Below are 20,945 nucleotides of genomic sequence, written 5' to 3'. Positions count from 1 at the left end.
CAATATATAATGTTTTATTTTTTTATACCTCACCACTGTTGTCATCATTCATTTTTCACAGCGTGTAACATTACGAATGTACAGAATGTATAAGTTGTCTGCAAGCACTATCATGAATTTGGTACTGCAAGCTTTTGTCTTAAATGGAAAGTTCACCCAAAATTTAAAACTTTATTATTATTTACTCACCCTCATGTTATTTGAACCCCTAATGACCTTCATTGTTCTTCAAAACCCAAACCTCAGTCACCATCCACTCCCATACAGTAGTTACCAAAAAACCCTTTAAGCTTAAAAATTAAATAATAACTCCACTTGACTTGTGTCATATATTTTAAGTGTCCTGAAGACATTTGTGGCCCTGGACCACAAAACCACTCATAAGTCACAGGTATATTTGAAGAGTTTGGTTTTTAAAATGCAATAAATCCATTTTGACTAATTTCGGTAAAAACGTGTTTTCTATACCAAGAAAGTGACAAGATGAAAACCAATATTTTTAGTTACAAACTTTCACATAGCATCTTTAGGTTTTAATAACATTAAAAATTCAAATCCATAATTTGGTTTTCAAAGATTTATTACAAAAACTATTGTTTTTTTTAGCAATTTTTTTTAAATCCTATAAATCTATTGATTCCATATATACATGTGCATTCATATTTGCCGTGTTATATTCATTTAGTTGGCTAGTGGTATACACGGATTAAAAAAAATAACATTAATGGCATTAATCAAAACACTTACTTTCACTCGTCGCTGAACTTTTTTGACAGCGATCAGCTGCAAAATGTTTTTGTCCTGCTCGATTTTCATTGACTGCGAGTAAAATAATGGAAAGTTTTTCATTAGATCTACTAAGGTCAATGTGTTAACATGACAGAAGTTTGATGCTGTTGAGAGAACAAGCAACAGCCGGCATTTTTCCTTCTCCCGAGTGCCTCTTGTATAGATCATTCGATTTTAATGGTTTACATGTCTTCCCCGCCACAGAAAACCAACACAGGTTTATCAATGCAATCAAAGTATTATTTTGTTTTTGTTAACCAATTGATAAGGAAAACTAGGATTCTGTGTGTATTCAACGCACCAACATTGTTGTTTACAATGCTTGGAATGGTGCGCTGTGATTTGTTGAGCGGATTTATTGCATTCTGCAGAGAAGGAGGACTGGCGTTTATCATGTTTTGGGAAAAAGGAAGAAAAGTTGACAAAATAACAGGGCGGATATTGATTTCGCATAAAATTAAGAATTTAATTTTTAATACTGACCTGATACAATACTGATTTTGGCTGTAATCATTTTTTTAAATGCCGTTTATCACGTTTTGGAACCAAACTCTTCATAGCCAACAATGCATTGTATTGGTCAATATTATCATTTTTTGAGCCTAAAATCATTAGGATATTAAGTAAAAATCATGTTCCGTGGAGATATTTTGGAATTTGTTTACTGTTAATTTATATAAAGATGTATCATTAGCAATATGTGTTGCTAAGAACTTAATTTGGACAACTTCAGAAGCATTTTTTTGCACCCATTTTTTTTTTTCAAATAGTTGTATCTTGGCCAAATATTGTCCTAACAAACCACACAACAATATAAAGCTTATTATCTGAAAAACAAATTGGGGGTTCAAATGACATAACGGTGAGTAAATGGTGACAAAATATTTATTCTAGGGTAAACTATCCCTTTAAATCGTTTTTTATTTGCATAATAACAAATTAAACATTTATGAAGTCCATACTGTCCAACTGATTATAATAACAGTCATGCATTGTTTGGATGTAAAATTTAATGTGAATTCAGTTTAACATGAATAATACAATCTACACTACTGTATGTGTTCATAACGTAACTACTTGAAGTTTCCATTTGTGCCCCAAATGCACTGAAATGTTTAAAATATTAAATCGTCTCACATTGTTGTCAATGCACTGTTAATAAATAAGAATATATTATCTGTCTTTTCATCTTTCTAAAAAAAGTTGTTTTATCTGAAACCTCTGTTATCTGTGCAAATATTAGTTATAAAGTGTGAAAAATAGAGCAAACTTAAATCCAGAATAGTCTTATTTTCTAAGCTATCGAATTTATGCAGGCCCTCGCATTTTTTCATCTCTTGTTGACCTGCGGAAAGGCAAAAATCCTTGTGATTACATAGAGTTTACTCAAAGATTGTGGATAAGCGTGATGCATTAAATGACATGCCACACTGGAAAAAGCCAAGGAGCTGCAATAAAAGGTCAGAACTGAATAAATTGATGCGTGTTGGGACAGTGAAAAAACTCAATGCCACAGCCAAAACATCTTAGATTTAAAACTTTTATTAGAGTTTTGGACTGTAAGCTCAGGTTTTTAATAGGGCTTGCTTTGGTTTTTAGTTATTTATTGTGTGAATGCGCCTAATTTTACTGCATCCTTATTTCCCAAATGCATTAATACCTCATAAACAGTGGTCCCTGATTCATAACCTCTTAAAATCCCACAACACTGTGAAATTTTATAAAATAACATGATGCTTTTTCCCTTGGTACTTATGCTGCTCGGTAATGTTATTATTTCAAATAAAATAAAAATAATAAATAAACAAATAAATAACAATGCTATTTCCACTTCCCTCAATGTATGATTGGTTTACCCCTTTTTAATAAAGAGGGGAAGGCTGTCAATGCAACACACAAAACCAGATCACTCCCATTATAATCAATAAAACTGCAATGCAAGATTGATGACGGAACCTGTTTGATGTTTTATGTCTAAATTATATAATGTTAGTGACAAATATATGTTTTAACATCTTTTAATTCATTATGTAAGCCCATCTATATGGGGACATAGTGGTGTGGTCAGGTTTTTTGTGTGTCCACTGTAGGCCCCTCTGAATCCGGAGAATTATTTGATCTGTAATCCTATTTCTGTCTGGGAGACACAGCTGATTTGTGATCCGGTGTGATTTTCTTTCTCATTGGCAGCTCTGGCATCACCATCATTTGGTTGGGAAAGCGGTATTTAAAACCCAAGGACACTCGGGTGTATTCAGATGTTACATGAGCAGTGTAAACACAGCTGTGTGAGTTGAATAGACTGGGTTGGGAGTTACAGACCAAAGCTTTTGCTGGATCTTTTCATCCTTGTCCTGCTGGATGGTCTGCTGGCGTCAGAACATCAGCCTTGGGCAGATACAAAACAGAAAGCCCAGTTAAACCCATGTTAGCGTAGTTTACAGCACGAAGGGTGTTTGACTGAGTACAGTATGATTTGCGGTCAAATTGATTTGAGAGCACGGCTCTGTGAAACAGCTGTGCTTATTGCTTGTGTTTTCCTGAGATGTTTTGTTAGTTGGACGAAAAATCACCCAGCCATGTTATGTGTAGAGGAGGAAAACATCAAACAAGTTGAAACCAGCCTATGATTCTCTGCATATTTACCATTAAGGTCAATGCTATTTGCACTCAGTGTTGTGTGACTAGTGTACTAAAAATCTCTTGCATGCATTCACTCTTCAGTTCTTATGTGAATTTAAAGCCAATCTGGATCCCAATTCGTAGATCCCAATCCCTGCATCCAAATTTGCATACTATCAGTACTTAATAGTAGTCAAAATTAGTATGCCCCATCTTTTTTAATGCATTCAAAAGTCTATACTACCCATAACAAAAACAGTACATCATTTTAGGCGCCACAAAATGTGGGCGCCGCCATCTTTGAGCTTTCCTGTTTATGACTTCTGGTGAGCCACTAAAGCTAATGGTAGTTTATTGCAAAGGACACAAGTGTGCCGTTTTTAATATTTATTATGAAATCCAGGAAGACCGATATAATTTGTGCAGTTAGGGATTGCCATAATAGCTAATACAAACGCAGTAAATCTCTACAAAACATTTGTTTTAACCATAATCCACGCACAAGAACTGAATGTGTACATGACGCATATGCGCTCATGATCTGTATTTACAAATCCATCCAGTAAAACCTTTCATAGAAACTGCCAGTAAACAATAAATACAATAATTGTTTAAAAACAACTAATATTATGCTGATAAAAATATGCTGATTTATTTATTCCGCTACTATTATATTATTACAAAAATGTGATTACAGTACAGAATATATACGACATAATCTGCTTAGTTAATGTTTATAATAGATTGTAATGTGTTTGCGCATACTTTTGTTATGTTTTTAATAAAAAAGCAAATACTTTAAAAAGTAAGCAAATAATTTTCCACCTAGTGCGTAAGAAGCGATGTAATAATATTTTCATAAAATGAAAACAATACTCAATACATGTAGTAGTTTAATATGTTTATTATTGTTTGTTCAAATAACTTACAATGTGTTCAATGAGAAAGATACTGCTGACTGTGTCGGACCGGGTGAAGCTCGATGTGTCGTCATAAACAAGTCCATTAAAAATTGCCGTTTAAAAAACCTCACACCAGAGGGACAGCTGTGACATTTTAAACCAGCCCCTGAAAAGTTAAAAACACGAATCTTTGGTAAATTCCATCTACAAACATATACAACTGATTTTACCCATTGTAAAGATACTGGTATGTCTCTGTGCATTTATATTTGCGCATTGAAGACCCGTCACCTCCGATCAACAAAACGAAATGATTGAATATATCTTCATATATCAAGCCACTTCTTAATTTCATCCTCACACTGGTTTATACACAGCAGTTGTATTAAATATTAAGTTAAGTGTTTAAATCATGTTTTATGTGTGCTCCCACTACACTGTTTTTTACCGGCTGGCTATTGAACCGGAAGTCTTGCACAGGAAGGGAAATACGTCACATCACTTACTTTCGCGTATGAGAAAAAAAGTGGATATTTTAAGTAGGCAAATTGGGATGCAGGCTATCGTACTTTAGAACTGCAATCTGTAACTTTGCCTCTCTGTCGCCATCTCTATTTGAAACATAAAATTGCCAGTTACTCCATGTACTTAAAGGCGGGGTGCATGATTTTTGAAAAACACTTTGGAAAAAGGAGTCGGGCCGAGTACCAAAACAAATTTGTGGCCAATCAGCAGTAAGGGGAGTGTCTACTAACCGACATCGTTGCCTGGGTTGCGTATGTGTGGGACGGGTCTATCAAAAGAAGGTCCAGATCTTATTGGGGTAGGGGCGTGTTTGTTTAGGTGATTTCAAATATCAACATTGGCTTTCAGAGATCATGCACCCCACCTTTAAATTCAAGTGTATCGTTCAACTTATATATCATTATTATAAGCTTACCATTGTGAATCGTGGTAAAGTAAGACTTTGGACAGGTTTGAACACATTTGTCTTTATGCAATTGCTCAATACTGACCAAATCAAGTTTTGTATTGCAACTTTGAAGTATTTTTTTAGGCTACAGTATGAGTTCAGTAATTGTCACAGAATATAACCTTGAAATTGACCTTGGAGTAATAGGATGGCCAAGTGTGACCTGTAATATTCAGATTTTGCAATGAACCATTACAAACACATTCATCTTTCTAGAAAAGATGAGTCACGGCAATGAATGTGTGGTTATTTCAATTTCTTTTCAATTTGCATAAGTCATTTACTCATTTCTTGCTAACCCTTGTTATACGTTCAAGTGGGCAAAGTCTGCGTCCAGACTTTAGAGAAAACACGGACACACGTGCTGAGTCAGAAGCGTCCGAGTGGAAGATGGAAAAGTGCGGACGTTTTATTCGACCAGTATGAGCCAGCAGTGCTGAATTGCAATTTGAAAACTGAGTTTTTCAATAAAAATCTGAGTTCACCAACCACACTTTCACCTCAAAGGACACAACAAAGAAAGCCAGGTTGCAGCTCAAGCGTTTTTCCTGACAAATGTATGTACATGTGCGTATTTTTCCACTAAGAATGTCAATTAACCCCTCTCTGGGAGAGTTTTGCCTATCATACAACGCAGCTGTGAACACAATGCATAGCCCTCCTCAAGCTTTAGAAATATTTGCTTATTCGCTCAGGGCAAAATGGTGCATGCAGATGAGTGTTCTTTCAAAACTGTATATAAAAGCTCACATACTGTTTGTAACTATTTTTGAACATTGGAGACAATTCACACAGGATGCTGAAGAATCTGCTAACTGGTTTTTAAGAGACATATCTTGTTATGGCAAAGCCATTTAACTGGTGAGACTGAAAAGTAATAAAATTATAGAATTTTTAAGCACACATGCTAAACTGTTCGCTTTAAATGCTTATATCTTCTGTATGCGAATGTTGCTTCATACCAAAATGCTTTTTTGCATAGTTGTGTTTGACACATGAATACGTCTCAGGTTCTGTATGTAACTGTTGTTCACTGAGAAAGGAACGAGACGCTGCGTCTACATTGCCATACTTCCTGCGTACCTGTAACGCCGTATTTGGCAAAATTTCAGATAGCAAAATACTTTCTGGCTCTCGTTTCTCCCTGTCTTTGTCGTTAAGCCTCTCCATTGGTTGAATTTGATATACACATTCAGACGCACTTACCACTGGAGGCGTCCCCAAAGTGTCATCGCAGTGACGCAGCGCGAGTTCCCTCAAAAGGAACTGCAACAATGCATCTTAAAAGGTAACACAATGTAACCTTGCTCTCACTTGAAATGTGTCCCCACATTTAGTCCTTGAATTTGAGGGTATTGGACCTGGAAAGTCCTTGAAAGGTCCTTGCATTTGAAGTTAGCTAAGGTGTGGGAACCCTGTTGATGATGTTTAGACTATAGGCAGAATTTTAAATATTATATTTTGACAGGTAATAGACCATTTAGACTGACATGTTATTTTCAAAGCAAGACATGTAGATATTTGTATTAGTGTGCTAGATACAATATTTGTACTAATGAAACTGCTTGACAGCAGGTGGACTTTAAAAGTGCAGTGCTGTCTATTTTTTAATCAAATCATCTGTCACCCTTGTAACACAACATTGTACCATCTTGTTTTTTTGTCACATAAACAGATGTGTTAAAATCAGATATGAAACAGAGCCATTTTGGAATACATATTGGCAATCTTAAAAGAGGTAATTTATTAAAAATACTAAAGAATGTGATGTTAAACTGTGCGAATAAATAATCAATATCCTAACCCCCCCACTGTTTATAACCATTAGACACTCCAATAAATCTTTCCCAACCACAATTTCACAATCAGTCGGCATCTTGTTCCCACCGGACAGTTTTGTTTGTTATGTAGTCCAACAAATGTGCGATGACAGATGGGACAAAAAAAACATAAATCCTGCAGAGTTAAAAAAAGAGATGAGATGAGAGGATAAATAGGAGTGTGTTTTTAAAATGTTTGTATCATAGGGAGAGCGTCTATTTCTGGAAAATCTAAACGAATGGACAATCTGTCAGAATACATAACTTTTAATTGGTTTTATCTGTGGAAATGTCCTACCTAGTTTTAAAAGTGAAAAATTTGTATGATAATTTGACAGCTCACTGTTTCTGTGAATGTCTTCAAACGTGCTACTAATAAATTACATACAGTACTTGAAACCCTGTCAGTCATATGTGACATGACATTAATTGGTTCACAGAAATCTTAAAACATAAGCGGATGATACTAAGACATTCGTGCTCAAGGAATGACAAAAAGCTGAATTTCGTGCCATGGACACGAGTCATTCAGCCATCAAAACAGAGAAAATACATAATTTTACAGAACAAAGAACCTTAGAAAACGTGGATTGTTAAAATTAGAAGGGACATGTGACCTAATTTGAGATGAGAATAGAGCATTTTGTATCTGTTTTGGATATTAGCCTGTTGGCTTCTCATGTTGTAGGCAGTGGTGTTAAAATAAGGAATTACAAATACTCTCATTACTGTAGGCCAGGGGCGTAGCCAGAATTTTATTTTTGGGGGGTCCTATCCTAAAATGAGGGGGCTACTCATATATATATATATATACGTGTGTGTGTGTGTGTGTGTGTGTGTGTGTGTGTGTGTGTGTGTGTGTGTGTGTGTGTGTGTGTGTGTGTGTGTGTGTGTGTGTGTGTGTGTGTGTGTTATGAAAAGATAATCATTCAATTTTGGCCGCATTTTGGGTGCAACCATTATATGATTTCACATATAACAGCTTTCTCCCAATATATTAATATACAGCATATTATGGTAATGCTACGCAAATAATATGTGAAGAATTAGCTTTAATTAAATAAATAAATAAATACATAAACGGGGCTACACATATGTTAAGGAACCATTGCCTCTTTGTTTCTACATTTAACAGACAAAGCTGGCAATTCTGGTTATACTTTCGTTCTTTAAAAAAATTCTTTATTTTATTTTATTTATAAATCACTCGGGGGTTATCTGATTTAACTATTTGGCTTGTGTTTTGTTTCCGTGCACTTCAGGCATTTTGCACATAATTTGTTCTGCACCTTGTGGTTTCTGACCTTATTTTATTTAAAAAAAAAAATTATTATAAACGTAAATTCTGATCTAATTTAAGTCTGTACATTTTGGATTGCTTCTCGTTGCATTGATATTGCGCTGTTTGCGTTCTGGCCATGAGGCTGGCGCATGCAATTTAGCCGAACGCGCTAGGTGCTCTGCGTCTCATATTTAGGATGTCATCAAACTAAACATAAAAAACGGATGTCTTTCGACGGGTATACGTTTTTAAAATGTATTTAAAACAGGGTGGTTTTCTTGTCAAAAGTTAAACTACAAAACAGGTAAGCCTTTTCTTTAAATTTCGGTTATGACACGGAAAATCTCTGCACAGAACCTAATTTATGCCTGACACGATTGTCTTTCTTGTGATTTTAATATTATGGTCGGTGTTCACTTTCAAATGATAGAAAAGAGATTACTGAAATAAATAATATAAGAATCATCAGTTGTTTCTGTACCTAAAGTGAATAGAGATGATCAAAGTCAAAGCAAGCAAGCAGGTATTTCTGTGCTAAATAATAACACGTAGTGTCTATAAAACAATACATTTCAGCGTTTTTCTTGTTATAAATTAACATTTAACGAATTGTATATAAAGCTTAGCTTTTATCACTTACAGTAACAATCACAAAATGTAATTTGTCATTTTTTTTATTTTTTTGGTCATGACTGCTTTGACGCGCTAAATCGTAAAATTAAATTAAACACTGAATTGTAGCCGGGGTTTCCAAGGCAGGATCATCTGTAATTTTTTTAGGCTTAATAATCCAATTTTTTTGTTATATCTTTGTGTGATGTTCTGTAGATCGTGGCTTTAAAATGTTATGAGGAATGATTAAACAAATGTTTATGTTGCCTTACATTTTAATATTTTCAACTCTCATGTAAAGATGACACACAACAACGCGTGACATGAGCTAATCCAATCAAGTTTGAAAGTAGTTGCATTTTATCGCGCAGCATTTTGATTGGTCAATCTATCAATCAGACTAAGAAATCATCATTTTCTTATTTTTATTTAAGCAATTGGAAATCTGAGGCCCTGCTGTAGGCTAATTAAGTAGGGTTTTTTCAGATTTTTTTTTAAAAAGTGTACTTTTACTTGTACTCGAGTACATTTTTAGTGGTGTTTCTGTACTTTTACGCTGCTATTTTCTCTTAACCTGCCTTCACTACATTTTCTGCTTATTTTTTCCTGTCAGTGATGATTGGCTAAACAGAATCATCAGTTCAGTGTCCAATCAAATAGCACATAGAAAACTTGTATCAGACAAACTTCAAAACACCTAGCTGGTGCCAATTTAGTTTATTCATGGAGGAGAAGGAGGAAAGCAGTTTGGTGGAGGCTTCAACATGCAATACAGCATCCTTGGCGTACCCGAATTAGCTTTTTGCAGTGAAGGCGAAGAAAGACAATTGTGTCAATATTTCATGCCTACTTTGCTTGCCCAGACTGGTTGAAATGTCACAATTCAAGAGTTATTCATCTAATTTTAAAAAAGCACACTGTGGTAACTTTTTTATCATCTGCTAATTATCATGTAAATATTTAAATAGTATATTAAAAGTCACAAATATAGGATTTAATTAACAGTGTGAATTAAGGGTGTGCAATAAACCGGTAGATATGATAAACAGGTAGAAATTTGTCAACCAGTAGAGATTTCGGACTATCGTCTCGGTTACGCACCCACGTCACTTTGCTGTGCGCGTGGCCACCAAAACGTAACGTTTGTACCCGTATTTAAGCACCGCAGTTTTAAAACAAGTCATTTTAAGTTATTGAAACTCAATTAAAACACAACTATGCTCTGTGCGCGTGCTTTTTCTGTGTGAAAGGAGCGTGCATGTCACGTTTCCGCTGCTTTTCTTTCTATGAATTTTCATTCCTCGAATGAATACAGCCTCGGTTTTGAATCAACATGGCAGTGGACTGAATAAGGCATATAGATGCAAGTATAACCAAAACAACGTGCCTACAGGACTGTGTTTGTACTGCTCAAGATATCAACAGTTGCTTCCCCAAAAAAGTTTACAAAATGTTGGCACTTTATAGTCCAGGATTACTTCACCCTACATCCGTCTAAACAAAACTGCTGGATGCTTTCGCCATCTTTACTATTCCTTTATATTTACAGCTCTGAGAAGAATGCATATGTGCGCAGATGTGTAGTGTTTCTTTACGAGGTAACATCGCCATCTATTGGCCTGGCACACGTAATGCAACGTGTTAAGTGGTGTGTATGTGAAATTTTGCAAAGGAAAAATGTTTCATATTACATAATATCAGAGCTGTAACACTAACAACTGTTACAGACTGTCGCTGCACTCGCGCTTTGCCTGGCGCAACAACAAACCGCTATTGCGTGGCGCAAGCCATTGAAATGAATAGTTTCATAGCGCAGCCCAGCGCACATCGCGTCCTAAGTAAAAGCCGTTATGAAAGCCGCTTTACCATAATCACGTCGCAATGCTGTTAACGGTCTATAGCCACACTTCACATTTAAGCTTACGTAAATTAAAACAATGCTAACTTACCTTTAAAAAAGCGTGTACAAACATTAAACTTCCTTAAAACATTGTCCTGTAGATTTGAAAATTCCACCTCGACCTCTAATCTCCGAGTTTGAGCCAATCGGTGTCAGGTGGAGCAGGCGGTGCTGGTTCGTTCTAAATGTTCTAATCTCCATATTTTACACGATCCATAAAATGCCGCGAAAAAACACGTTGCTAGTATCAAGTAAATGCTAAAGCCTAATGAGACCCGGCAATACAACCAATCAGAGAAACTGATCTATTTTTAATAAAGAAAACATATATCAACTATATTTTCCTCATTTGATTACATTAAAAGTCATGAAACATTCAATGTTTGATTTATTTTAATTATTCTTGATATATATTAAATTAATAAAAAAATGTGTAGGGGGGCACAACAACCTGTTTGGGGGGGCACGGCCCACGAATGCCCCCCTTGACGCCGGCCCTGCATAATATTCATTCATGGCCATGTATTTTATGTATTATTTAGTATTATTGTCCTCATGATTTAGTAGTGCGAGCCATTGTGTTTAGGTTGAAAACAATATTAATCTGTTTGGCCACTTAATATGAGATGTGAGGAGTGTTTTGGGAAACCTTTTCCTGAAATAGTCATTAATTTTGCAATTTTGTTTTGGTATAGAGCTAGTGGAGCAGAAATTACACCTTAAGGTTTATACACATATTAAAAGTAGAGGTCTTATAATCAGTCAGTGGTTTGTGGTCGCTGCAAGCAGTTTAGAATCTTCTCTACTTTAGTATAACTCTTAACTAAATGCATGAGAATATCCACATACCAGATGTCTGTGAAAAACGAGCCTCTGTTTTTAAAGATGACTTTGGATATGCAAAAAGAAACTCAATACACCTTTGCACCATCTCATTTTTAATGAGGCAACGGATGTACAATGAACCTAGACAAGCATGAGTGGCTTTGACCGACAGAATCGTGTGTGTTTCACCCTTGCTAAGTGAGTGAGTGAGTAAAATCTATATGTCATATTGATCCGGTCCTCAGGGTCATGGCGGTTTAGCTCAAAACTCAAAGGTCTGACACTACTGTAGCAACAAACCAACAGTGCCACTTAATTGCTCAAGGCAGAAGCTGCAAGCTTACATCATCGGGTCGCTGCGGCTTTACCTAATATGGTTCATCTTTACTTGCCATTACCTCAAAACAGTTGTCTTTGACAACCACAGATGTTCGCAATACATCAAATGAAATTTGATGTCATATTATAGAGTCCTAAAGGGAAGTTGTTCACGAAATACATTAATGCACAACACTGAATTTACCAATATGCTTAAACTTTGCTTTTTTAAATGACATATAATGAATTAACCAGGATGAATGCCACACAAATGTGAATAGAACAGATGCACAAATGCATGCATGACTAAATATGCAAGTGCAAAGGATGTGATTACTATATATATATATATATATATATATATATATATATATATATATATATATATATATATATATATATATATAGCATGTGTACTCATTTACAGCTACTGTTAAACTCCCTAATGGCCAAAATATATTGAGTGGGAGAGTGTCTCATTTATGTTTACTGCCAAATTCAGCAAATTTGTTCTTTGACCTTATTTCCTCCTGTATTTGTGACTATTTTCGCTTCAAATAATTATGTCCTCGTTTACATCTTCTAATTTCCAATTTGTTAATACCAAAGAAATGCGGAAAATCTCCGTCAAGTCACCATGAAGAATGGTTACAATCCGCCCGCTCATCTGAATACTGAGGGCGTCTCGGTTCGCTCAAAATCATTTTAAACATACCATACTATCCCCTACAAAATCCGGCCACACACTGTGAAATGGCAGTGCCAAAGAATCACAGCAGAGGATTTTCTATAATCATGTGGCATTGTAAAACAAACACACACAAGATTGAAGAGTCCTAATGACATTTCAGACACATTTTACAAGAGGGCCGTGAATAGGAAAGGATCTCTCTAACCTGATTTGCAGAGATGAGCTTTTCCTGTTAAGAGGTAATGGTCCCATTTGTAATACAATAAAGAGAATATGAGATAGCTCTCCAAAAAGCTGAAGTATAATTATATGTAATTAGGCACATTGCTTTGGATAGCTTATGAGGGCCAACCCATGGGTAAAAATGATGTTGTATTAACGCCGATCATGATAATATTAACATTCAGGATAAAAATGTTCCTATGGGGGTCATGAATGCTTTATGAGGAAAGGAATGTCAAAATATGTTTTTGCCATAGTTATTGTAAATAGAGAAACTTTAGCATTCTGTCAAAGCAAATATAGTTTTGTTATGGCTTTGTGCCTTGACTTCAGAGTTTAGTTTCAACAAGAGCTCAATACAGTAAATGATGTGGCTATTTTTATGCAATTCCCCTGATTCATTTTATACTAATAAATGCATGAATGGAATACAATTGCCATGCATTATAGATCCTTTCACTACAGTATGTAGATTATAAACATTGTTTATTTCTAGACTGAAGACTCATCAGCCAGGAAAATACAGCAGTTGAATTCCCACATTTAAGTTTTTAAGATGCTGAACTTTTTTTCTTTAATCTCACTGTCATTTTTACACTTTCTTTTAGTAGAAATAATATTATTTTTACTTTCACTCACCATTTATCCCACAAATCAAGCATATCCAGTGTCTGCTGCCATTAGCATCTTTAATAGCATGCCGCTTATTTTATTAGAAATTATTATGATTATATTAAACATGTCAAATAATAGGTCATTTGTTTGTTTGTGTGTATTTACTGAATTTTGTATTTTTTTGTGTAAAATATGTAGAGCTGACCAATATTGACCAAAATTCATAAATTCAACTAAATATATGGTTCTTAACTTTACTTATGTTTGGTCTTCTATACTGTACATTAACCTCTTCAAGACTTTCCCTTAATAGTCAGTTTTACTGGCATTTTCGCAGCAGCCGCTATGAAAACCAAACATTTTGTTGAATGTTTGCCACTCAACAGGGTGGTCACGTGGAAAGGTCACAGCAATGCATACCCTCTATTATTTAAGATCGCTTGCTCATGACATGCTTTGCAAAATGGAGTTTTAATTGACCACTATAAATGACACATTTTGGAATACAAGGTCTATATTTTTGCCTTTTTCTAGCTGACAGTAATACTGTCTATGAATTATATGGTGGGTAACAAGATTATAATGTTTTCATTTGCGCCTTGTTAAATTTTGCAGTGCCATTCGCAATACCAGAGTTAAAAGGGATCATTCACCCCAAAATTAAAATTGTGTCATTTACTCACTCTCATGTTGTTACAAACCTGAATAAATTTTTTGTTCTAATGAACACTGAGGAAGATATTTTGAGGAATGTTTGTAACCAAACTGTTCATGAGCCCCATTAACTTCCATAGTAGGAAAAAGTAATACAATAGATGTGAATTGGGCTAACAAATGGTTTGATTATACAGTAAACATTCCTCAAAATATCTTCATTCAGGTTGATCAGAACAAAGAAATGTATACAGGTTTGCTACAACATGAAAGTGAGTAATTGATGACAGAATTTATTTTTATTTTTTGCGAACCTCACAAAAAATATAGCAGTTTCATACGCATTATAAAGGTAACTAACCCCAAAAAGCATCATGCCATTATTTACTCACCTTTATGTTGTTCCAAAACATAACAACTTAAAATTTTCAGATCTGGAATTAAAGGGGTCATGTATGATTTATGTCAATCATGTTTAAAATCAGTGCAGGTTGATATTAGTTTATGAATTGGACATGCATGCTATGTTGGAAAGTAAATAATGTAATATAAATAGACGTTTCATTGGACGCACGTGCGCTGACGCGTTACACGTTTGGATCCGAACTTTACTTTCGATTTCGTTTTTTTAATGGTGTGACTAGTTGCTAAACTGAACTCTTGAACAAATGCCTCGGCGAAAATAACAAATGTTTTGGTTTCCTAATCTATAGCACTATTCGGACGGGATTAGTTTTCCAAATGACGTTTGAGTTTCAGCGTGTCCCCCAGGACGTCTGTGATTTTATGTACCGATTCGGACGGGATTAAAATGATGCAGGCTATTCCAGAGATGGGAGTGTCTGTTTCATGCATTTGGGCGTTGCAGTAGCACGTGCTCTGGATATGCATGTTTGTAATGTTAAATATTTTGCTTTAAATGTAAAATCATGACAGAACATGTAATTTATTGATTTAATTTTAACAAATCAAAATAAAATATACAAATCCTACTAAAGTAACGTTAGCCTACGTGTTTTATATAACTGTCTGCTTATAACAAACACAAAGTAATGAAGAAATAATGATTAATAAAATGTAATGTCTTTAACATTACCATTCCGGAGTTGAACAAGTTTGAACGGAGTTTCTTATAACGTTAGTGTTTAGTCTTAACAGTGTATGATATTCAGCTCGTCTTGATTTAATTATTTTATTTTGCCGAATGCATAAAAACATCCATATCTGAATGAACAGGACTCAGGAAATACAATATACGTGCATTAGTAAGACCTTACAGCAGATCACGTTGGCAAAAACACGAAATGAACCGCGTTTTCAAAAGATATTGCGGGCAAACACAGACATTTGCATCCGGACGGGATTAATTTCTCAGACGACCTCTGAGTTCGGCGAAAAAAAGAGTAGGTAAATTGCTCAGGAATTTTTACGGAGGTCGTCAGAGAAAAACACAGATATGGCTGATTCGGACGGGATTAAAAACACAGAGGACCTCTGAAAAGCACGATTTTCTCAGAGGTCCCCCTGTAAAACTAATCCCGTCCGAATAGGGCTTTTGTGTTGTTTTTTGCTTGTTATATAAATAAACTATGTATAAAAAAAAATGTTGTTATTTATTCTTAGTGGAGTACCGGAAGTTACGTGTTGACCACGACAGCCGCTTGTTTATGTTGTTACTGCTGAAACCGTCTATAATAAAAGGACAACCTGTACTGTTAGTATTCCTACAGTAAATTTTGTTAGTCACATTAATAACTTGCATATCTTTAGTTACTGTAGTTGTTTTGGGGTTTTGGTCACCATTACTACAATTGTGTTGTTTTATTTTTTGACTAAAGATGGGCATATAGTAACTATAGGAACTATAGTTATATATGTATATAAGTTCAATAATTAATATAATAATACTGTCCTAGATTTACAAAAAGGCATCACCAAGCTCTCTTCACATCCTCACTGAGGGCTCAGTAAAGTCCTCAAACTGTCCTGCTAATAATCTTGCATTATCAAATGCTCAATGCAGATCAAATAAACAGAATTAAAAACGTGACTATACAAGATGTGCTCCAGCTCCTGACTGTGTGTTGCAATACAAGCTTAAACACGAGATCCACCATAATGTCTATGTTAATTGTCTCATAGACCTCATACAGTAGAAATTATACTCGTGCACATGAATAAATGTTTGCATCTTTGGAGTGCAGAGCCTCGAGGATGTTCAATACATCATAGACGTGAAGAAATTACACTTCTGCGTAATCCCCGGATCACAGGTGCGCTGTGGTTTCATAACATCTCCTGTGAAAGAAAAAAAATGTAGGAAAGGATTGGGGAAGTGTGAGAAAATGGAGAAAGAAGAAGAGAGAGAGAAATAAGAGAGAGGCAGGGAGATACAGTGAATGCGAGTAAGTCAAACTGACAGCTGTTACTTCCACAGAGCGACGGTATGCAAATGTTTCCCACAGAGTCTCGGGCGATGGTCCACCGCTGTCGCGCTGCATCTCTGCTCTTTCTTAAATCACCCTGCCTTCATTGTTTCAAACCTGATTTTTTTGTAAAGAGTTAAAGCAGTTCATAACAACCATGTGCTGTGATGGCATACCGTGACAAATACTATTATTGCGTCTTAGATAAAGAACTGTGTTTGTTGCTTTGTATTTTTGTTGTTTCCTCTGCGTGACCGATGTTCCTGCTATCTTTTCACAATCGAATTGTTCCAATGTAGGTTTAGGCTTGCAAGGAGCTGATAGCAGGAACAATCAATTCTTTTAAGTAAAATGTTTTACCTCCTCGCTATGATACAATATTGATTATGTGCAAACAACATGCATTATTAACTTGCTGCTTAAGTGAAATAATCAATGTGAGGTCTATAGCTCGAGAGTAAACTTTGTTTTATTCGCTTTTTTCTTGGATTTGTAATCTTTTGTTGGTACAGGGGACGTTTTTACAGTACGTGTAGATTAGAAAAGCTATTCCAATATAGGGTGCAAAATGAACAGCCTGGCTTCTTACTGAATCTTTTTGAATGAGGTTTGGGCTACGTCGATTTTGACAGCTCTTCTGCAAAAATACTCATTTGAAGGCTGTTTTACAATCAACAGCCCATGACGGCAAATTAAACACCATATGCCCGTATTCTGATGTATAACGTCCTGTCATTACATTTTGCATCAATCATAACTTTATTTGCATACGATATCTATAAAACAATGAATACATTGCTGGTAGGACTTTTACTCGTGCTACTGAATTGAATGATGGGTTACTTTAGGATGGAAATTGCTTTAAATATTTTAATGCACACAGTCACCGGAGGCAAAATTTTAAATGGATAAATCGCATCTCACAAAAGATTCGGAGATAGTTTACTAGAAGATCTATGGGCAGGATGGAGAGCAGTTTATAACTGAAGCAAAGTGAAATGTGGCTTCGGCTAATGAAATAAACTCCTAGCTGCTAGCGGTAATTGTGAACAATGAAAGTTAATTACTGCCCGAACTGACAAGGAGGTCTATAATACCTGTAGAGAGCCATCCGTTAGTTTTCCTATTCATCTCAATGGCACTTGGCTGACGCGTCCCACTTTTGCTCGTGGGCAGGTTTTTTAAAGCCTATCAAGTAAATCGAAAATGTCATGTGACTAATTGCTGTGAAGTCGCAGGAAAGTGACTTGATTGGCTAATGGGTCTCAGCCCTTCACTAGTGACTTCTGAGATGTGATGTCAAAGGCAATTTTAGACTACGGTAATGTATAATATTAGATATTAGAAACTCCATTCAATGGCTCATCTATAGCGTTTATTGAAACTCAGTATTATTATTGTGCAGTTGAGTAAATGACATTTGAATTATTAACCCTATAATCCATAATTTGGAAAATATATTATGCCTTTCTGGCTGAAGAAATTGACCACTATCTCATATTATTGCTGTTCAAACTTAAAATTGATCTGATTTGATCAAAATTAGTTAATTATTAAGGGTCTGAATAGTCTCTTTAATAAAAAGATTAAACACACATTTTCTTATATGTAATCCAGTAGCTAAAGTTATGATTTACTTTTTTTTACAGTACGTAAATCATCGTATAATATAACCTTGATATCTTTAAAATTGCTCATGGTAAAGATTGATATCAGTGTGAGATCATGAGACTTTAGCTTGGATTTCACAGACAGGGTCACGTATTTTAAATGTGATAGATTTATTAAACAAGTTCAGTACAGTAAGTTCTTAGCTTGTGCGTCACAACAAACAATTGGACTATAGTAAAATGCAACTAACCATGTAATCATGCATGTTTAGGATAGCAAAATTTTTTTTGTCCAATCAAATAAATGTGATATTTTAATGCATAAACTGTTTGTAGCCAGCTAAATTAGATTTGATTTTAAAAGCATTTTTATGCCTTTTGAACAACAGCTGTTTTGTACAACAGCTTTGGTGTAGTGTTGGGATGCCAGTTGAATGTAAAATCTAGTTCATGAAACAAAACTAATTAAATTGAAACAATTAGGGCTGTAACTAAAGATTATTTTCATAATCAATTAATCGTACGATTATTTTTTTCAATTAATCAACTAATTGGATAAAAACCTAAATATTTACTCAATATGAAATTTTACTTATAGTTAAATAAGCCACTTAATTTGGGTATTCATTTGTAAAAGTGAACTTTTAAAAGTGCCATACACTACTGGAGAGTTAAACTAATATAATCTTTTTGATTTTGATATTTTAAGTCTTAAAATATTTTAAGGGGCGGCAGTGGCTCAGTGGTTCATGTAGGTTGTCTACAAACGGAAGGTTGGTGGTTCAAGCCCCGGCTCCACCGGACTAAGTGTCGAGGTGTCCTTGAGCAAAACACCTAACCGCAGCTGCTCCCGACAAGCTGGATGGCGCCTTGCATGGCTGACACCGCTGTCGGTGTGTGAATGGGTGAATGTGAGGCAACTTGTAAAGCAGTTTGGATGGCCATAGGTCTGTTAAAAGCGCTATATAAATGCAGTCCATTTACCATTTTAAAGGTGCAGTGTGTAACTTTTAGAAAGACCTTACTTAATGATCTGTTCTATTTTTATTACCTTAGAATGAGACGTTTTTATACACCGAGGGTCCCCTTACATGGAAGTCACCATTTTGTGCCGCCAGGGACGTCGTTAGGCCTATTTTAGGGGGGCTGAAGCTACCCCAAAATGTTCCTAAGCCCCCCTAAATGATTATAAGAACAACAGTAAAATTTGATTTATCAAAAACCGACTCAACAAATGTTATATATCCAGCTACAAAAAAACATCTGACAAGTCGGACAGAATACGCTAAATGTCGAACGTCAAGTGACCAAACCGGAAAACGGCGATCGCTTCCGGTTGCCTGTATTAGTGATGGGTCGTTCGCGAGAGAGAGCTGATTCTTTGTAGCGAACGAGCAGAGCCGAATCTTCAGACGCATGCAGGGGAGCCGGCTCTTCTAAGGGAGCCGAGCCAAAAGAGCAGAATCTATGAAAAGAGCCGGACTGCCATCACTAAAATGTAGAGCCAGCGCTTGAGCCGAAAGAGCCGAATCAATGGAAAGAGCCGGACTGCCCATCACTAATACACACGCTAGTACGCACGCTAATGGTGAAATAAAGATTGGTAAGTGTCGTGATACGGAGGAGTGAAATTGTAAGTTGTTTTTAATTACCTGCTGGCTGCTTACCTTTAGCTACGTTTTCTTGAGGTAAAGGAATGGGAATATTTTGGTTTGCTATTATTAGTCTTGCACAAGCAAAATACAAGAAATTGTTAACTTAGCAATCTAATCACAACTCTTTATTCTTTGCCAACAATATAGGCCTAATAATCTTTAAAATAAAATATCTCTTAAATAAAATATCTCTAAAAGAGGCATATTCAACAGTATCAATCCCCATAGAATGTTGTTGTCACTGAAAACTAAATGTCATCATAGGGTCCCTGTTAATGCAATACTGTTGTATCCTTCAATTCATTGAGCAGATGAGATGGATATTAGAAAATATTTTAGGAGAGAGAAAGAGAAGCAGCTGCAGGAGATTGGCAGGCCAGTTGATTCTGAGAGAGCCGGACCCGGTGTGATTGAGGTCAGTAATGGTCTATAGGTCTAAGGGTTGTTTTTCTTTTCTTGAATTTCTTATAACAATAAGCATTTGTTGGCAGGTCTAGGCACTATGCATAACATACACTACATTTTTTTTTCATTATATTTAATATGCTAGCTATATTCTAACTAGGCCTGAGACTATTTTAATCATATAATGTGATAAATTAAATATTAAATACGTAGATGTTACCTAAAAGTAGGCTAAAGATGAGTAAATGCCCACACTCTCCACAGATACACATGTGAAACAAAAATGAAAGCAGTCATACAGTACATATTATACAGTAATCATTACTCCAAATCTTTTATTCCTTCCGCCATCAGGTTATTGTATTTATACAGTAGCCACTTTAAAAAGGATCCATATCAATAGCTTACCTGGTAAAATACTGCCTTTTTGTTGTTGATTTATATTATACATTGTATTGATTTGGCAGAATAAATCATCTTTAATTGAGAAATGCTCAAACCTGTGTGTTGTCAAATGTCACTATGACTTTAAAACTCTAGTTCTTGGGTTAAACTGTATGCAAGTCAAACAAAATTGCACTCTGATTGAACCTATCCACCATAGCATTCTGTGTGTGGACAACT

The sequence above is a fragment of the Misgurnus anguillicaudatus genome, chromosome 14 (genome assembly GCF_027580225.2).
Source record: "Misgurnus anguillicaudatus chromosome 14, ASM2758022v2, whole genome shotgun sequence".
Lineage (NCBI taxonomy): Eukaryota > Metazoa > Chordata > Actinopteri > Cypriniformes > Cobitidae > Misgurnus > Misgurnus anguillicaudatus.
The sequence above is the reverse complement of the archived record's forward strand: the minus strand, read 5'-3'. Positions refer to the sequence as shown.